Consider the following 5,315-nt stretch of genomic DNA (forward strand, 5'->3'; position numbering starts at 1 on the left):
AAAATCATCTGTCCTGTTCCCACTCCCTTAGCAGAAGACAAGGTGCCAACTATATCCCAATATTCTATAGTCCTCTTTCTTGGTATCCCTGCCTCTGCATAAGTAGATTGACGCATTTCAGATATCACTGAGTAACAAAAAGGAACACTATATTTAGTCCCAGGTGGAAACACTTCTTCTGCAAGAAATGAATGAACCTCAGAAGATTGGAATAAACATGGCAATAACTGCACAGTCCTTCCTTCTTCTTAGATTATGCTCAAACAAGAACAGGGCACAGCAGAAAAGAAAAAGGACTTGGGCCAAGGGATATTTCTGCTACTATGTTGTGTGTATTATTTTTACTTCCCTAGTGCTTGGGGACCTCAAACAGGGATTAGTGTCCTATAGAACTAAGCACTGTAAAAACAAACAAGGACAGGTCCTTGCCCATGAGAGCTAATCTTTGGCCACATCTCTGCAGCATCTGGCTGGAGCAGGGCATAAGGAAGTGTGTGAGAGAGTACTGTCCAGACCACATGTTGTCTTACTACTGTAACCCTTGTCCTTAATCTACTGCCCCTCTTCTGTTTGTTATTTTAACTCATCACCTCCATCTAAATAAGTTTAATTTGTGAACTTCTTGTATGGAAGGCTTTGTGTCTCTTCTTTTGATATATTTTTTTTTCATTTTGCATGTTCCTGAGCTTTGAAAAATAATGTACAACTGAATGTGTGAAATAAAACAAAGTTTTACTCTGAGGAAAAAGATATAAGATATATTTAAATATGTTTCTTGAAATATGATTTTGTATCTCCGTAGTGCCTAACGTGTATCGATGAGCAACATAACTGGTATGGCAACATAAATATAAATAAAGTCTGGTCAACATGTATTTACATACCAACTGCTTCCTCAAATGATATCTGGACACAGATTTATCTGCAAAATAATTCCTGCTGGTTAAACATGAAACAAGCTGCTGGTATACTGCGTTGTGGCTGACAAATTGCATTTGCAAGATCTCATAAAAATAAAGGAATGTGACAATGCTGGGGTAATACAGCTCAGCATCCCCAGGGCCTGGACCAAACCACGGGATTTCTCCCATCTCCAATTACTCCTTCCAGGTCAGCTTCACTACTCACTGCCTGCAGCTTCAGTGCTGAGAAGAGGCCATTTCTAGGCAAAGGAAGGTGTTCCTTTCTGTTCCTAGGACAAGGGATTACCTGGGCCGAAGAGTCTGCAAGCCAACAGTGTTGTGCAGCAGGGTCCAACTGTTCTGTCACCATCCATCCATCCTGAATCTTACATAACCCCTTTGTGCTTTAAAAGAGAGAGTTGAAAAGGTATTTGCTTAAAACAGTCTATTGGAGAAGTATAAACATGGCATGTTAGCTTACACAGACTGAGCAGCGAGGGTTCAGTGTAATGGTACAAGTCACTCCTGTTTTCCCTCCCCACTGCATGGGTGTCTGCCTGACTGTCAGTGTGAAATGCAGCACTTCTTCCTGCAGGCATGTGAAGTCTCTATGCCAAAGACAGCACAATGTACATAAGGGCAGACTCCAAAAATTGAAGGAGTCCTCCTTTCACAAGCAGCAGAGAAGGGCAGTGAAGGTTTTTTAAGGCGTATCTGGAAAAAAAAAAAGAAAAAAAAAAAAGCATTCAAACTTCAGGAGTGAGGTCCTTCCCAGGCCTAACAATTGCAGCCTTTGGATGGAAGGCAGGGAGAAGCCCCTTTGCAGCTCAGCAGTCAAATCTGAGAGCTGCTGGGATTAGAGAAGGAATTTCAAGTGGAAACCATCTGAATGTGTGTGCGCCTGTCTGAAGCTGAACTGTGTCGAAAGAAAACAAATGACTTCTTATAGTACCTCTGCAGAGTCCGGTCCTAAACGGGCAGAAGTGAGCCTCATTTTTCTTGCCATTGCAAGCTTCAATGGGACAGAAGCTTGTGTGTTGTTTTTTTCTGTTGTTGTTGTTTCTTTTCTGTTCTGAAAGAATCAGAAAAAATCCATGACAGCAGCAGCATGAATAAATTGGCAAGATCCACTGTAAATAGCTTTGATGCTAAACAACAACAAAATCAGACTGCAGCCATTTTAAGATTTCAACTTCCTCCTTCACCCCTGCCACTACGCAGGCTTCCTCAACATGTGACAAGAATTCAGAGGGCCGCTTGCCAAGTGCTTCCTGACCCAAATCCTAGAGGTATCCTCCATCTGCAGCAACAGACAGCTCGCTGTGGTCTGTCAGTACCTTCTGCTTGGTTTTCAGCACCAGCTATCCTAGCTAATGAACAAAGATGCAACCACCGAAGACAATGGTCAGACAAGCATTAGTGGCATTTCTGGAAAGCTCTGAGGAAAACATCCTTTGCACAGGCCAGGATACAGAACATTAATAATTAGGGATACGTAAACCAGCATACTGCTTTATCAAACTAGGTACGCTTGGCTGTTAGGAAAACAGGCAGTATAAATCCTGGCGGAGAATATCTATGGACAAGAGACAAAAGGCAGAGCTAGGTGTTCGCATGCTGTCACAGAATAACATTACCTACTCAGACTTTATCTGTAGGCAATAAATACCATGGCCCAAAGCAGCCAGGCAGTCAAAAATATGTTTCCTATAGCACTCAGCTCCATATCCGAAATGCTTCTCTGTGTAAATGTTTGCATGTGGCCCTTCTCATCTAAGGTCTGTAGCAACGTATGGTATTTAGGCAAATGCCATTCCCCCAGAGGGCTGCATATTTTTGCTCTTATAATCTTGCATGGAAATTGAAATGGACGTATTTTAACATGGGAAAAGTAAACATGTTTCCTCTCAGCGAAGCATACAGAAGAAGCCCCTGTGATGATGCTGACAGCAGCCTGAGATTTTTCTCTAGGCATTCCTGACTGAGATTTGAAACCACCAAGGAAGAAACTTCCTCACAGAAAAGTAAAACTCAATTTGACACAAGCGCATAGGCACTGTACTGGGGATTGGATCTGCTCAGCCAGACGATGCGGGAGCATCGGCCTCATCAGCAATGCACCATCATTTCGTTCTTCATCAAGTTTCCCTGTTTGATGTAACAAACTCCTACTTACCTACTATGCAAATACGCTGTACTTAAAACGCTTGTCTGTGATAAACTGTTCTCCCCTTGGGGGATCCATTAGGTCCAACATGAATTGAGCCTAAAAAGCTATTTAGAGCTTTTGGAGAATTGTTTGGATTTCCAGCTTCACATTTCAGTTACTGCAGTGTTTGCGTTAAGATGCCTGTCTGAGTTCTGCCCTGCAGGATTCAGAAAAAGAAAAATATTCCTTTTGTATTGAACACCACCAGTAGATATTTAGCTATTTTTTTGTGTATTATGACAGTACCATCTGGCATTCATCTGCTGGGTACCTCAAGAGAACATCACCTTCCTACTTGCCTGTATGATGCCAGCCAAAATGAGAGTACACCAAGGCTGACTTCCTGTAATATAGTCTCTTGGATTATCTCGAGTAGGACAGTAGTTCTTTTATGTTCTTACCTTTGCATTTCACATGTTCTCCTGCCTGCATAGAAAACAAAGTGATAAGAGATTCTTATGGGTCAGACACCACCTAATGTGAAGCCAGGGATAATGCTAGCAAACTCAGTAACAACAGTCTACAAGGCCAGCTTAAGACAAGTGTACCAATAGAAATACAAAATAAAAATGGTAGTTGGCCTGGTTAGGGTTGTTATGTTCCAGTGAAACACTTCGTGCAGTGGAAGGATAAGCAAACCATCATATTTAGAAGCCATGGTTCACTTACTGACTCAGCAACTCATGTCTGCCAGCTGTTACCAGAGATACAGAGGGGACTATCTGTTTGGGCTTCTCTTGTCTTCTCAGTCTCATTTATCTTCTTAGTTCCAAGATCCATTTCTTTCTTAAAAGAACTACAAAGGAAGTTTGGCTTAGTCACCCCCCTTTCTCCAGTTATTTGATCACTTTCAAGCAAACAAACAAGAACTGCAGTGCCAGCTCTTACATTGGACCAGTTCAGAAAGACTAGTTGAGCTCTGAGTAATGTCTCAGAGCTATTTTCTTCTCAGCTCCTTCCTGAAACGGCAGCTCCTCCATCCCTTTCAGGATATATACTTTAATACTCCCAACCTGCTTCTTGCAAACAGCCTTTTCAAGAGAAACAAGCCAGTCTTGAGCAATTAAGACCTATAGATCTCCCTTCACTTCCTTCAAAGCCATTGTGGAGGTGCAGCTGAAACCCATTAAATTCAATTGAGCCCAAATGGCCCATAAGTCATATGGAAACTTCCTCTGGGCTTTTAACAAAGAGCCTTGCTTTAAATTCCAAATTACAAACAAATTCAGTCTGTTCAGCTTTCACATAAAGCATAAAAATTAAAGAAAACATACAGAGGAAAAGTTGCATCAAATCACAGGGAGCATGATAAGAAAGCACAACTAGTTACTCTCGTTCTGAAGTTACATTCTTCAGTTAGAAATGCTGTACTAAGTCATGATGACTATTTTTTTTTTAGCGTGGAATGGAAGCATGCTTTATTCACTATATCACAAAGTCAAGCTGGCAGCCTTCACCACCCCATATTCTCTTCTGACTTTTCCCCACAGAGACTAAAAATAATTTATATTCACACATACACACACTAGACAACTATATGGATACTGTATTAACAGAGAATATATATATATATATATATATATTTTTTTTTTTCCCAATATATTAACAGTAAGAGGAGGGCTAAGGAGAATCTTCATCCTTTACTGGATGCAGCAGGGAACGTGACTGCTGAGGATAAGGGAAAGGCTGAGGTTCTCAATGCCTTCTTCACATCTGTTTTTAAAAGTCAGACCAATTTTCCTCAGGGTACTCTACTCTCTGACCTGGAAGTCTGGGATGGGGAGCAGAATAAAGTCCCACGATATAGAGTGAAACAGTTAGAGACCTGCTGCTCCACCTGGACTGCTACAAATCCATGGGGCCAGATGGGATCCACCTGGGTCTGCTGAGGGAGCTGGCAGAGGTGACTGCTAAGCCACTTTCCACCATCTATCAGGAGTTGATATTGGGGTCTGTCCTGTTTACTATCTTTGTTGACGACCTGGACAAGGGGACTGAGTGCACTCTCAGTAAGTTTGCAGATGACAGCAAGCTGGCAGGAATCGATCTGCCTGGGGATAGGGAGGAACTACAGAGGGATCTGGACAGGCTGGATGGCTGGGCTGAGGCCAATGGGATGAACTTCTACAAGACCAAATGCCACGTCCTGCACTTTGGCCACAACAACCCCAGGCAACGCTACAGGTTTGGGGCAGAGTGGCTGG

General features: G+C 42.3%; 1 long non-coding RNA gene across 1 annotated transcript; it reads right to left on the reverse strand.

The window, feature by feature from the left end:
- Positions 1-964: 964 nt before the first annotated feature.
- Positions 965-3,250, reverse strand: LOC146544587 (uncharacterized). The gene is made up of 3 exons (XR_014882170.1): positions 3,079-3,250; positions 1,855-1,974; positions 965-1,306 (listed from the first exon to the last, which is right to left on the reverse strand). It is a non-coding gene; the product is annotated as an uncharacterized LOC146544587 (long non-coding RNA).
- Between the last annotated feature and the right edge of the window lie 2,065 nt (positions 3,251-5,315).

This window comes from Meleagris gallopavo, chromosome 3 (assembly GCF_905368555.1).
Source record: "Meleagris gallopavo chromosome 3, MGAL_WU_HG_1.1, whole genome shotgun sequence".
NCBI classification, from domain to species: domain Eukaryota; kingdom Metazoa; phylum Chordata; class Aves; order Galliformes; family Phasianidae; genus Meleagris; species Meleagris gallopavo.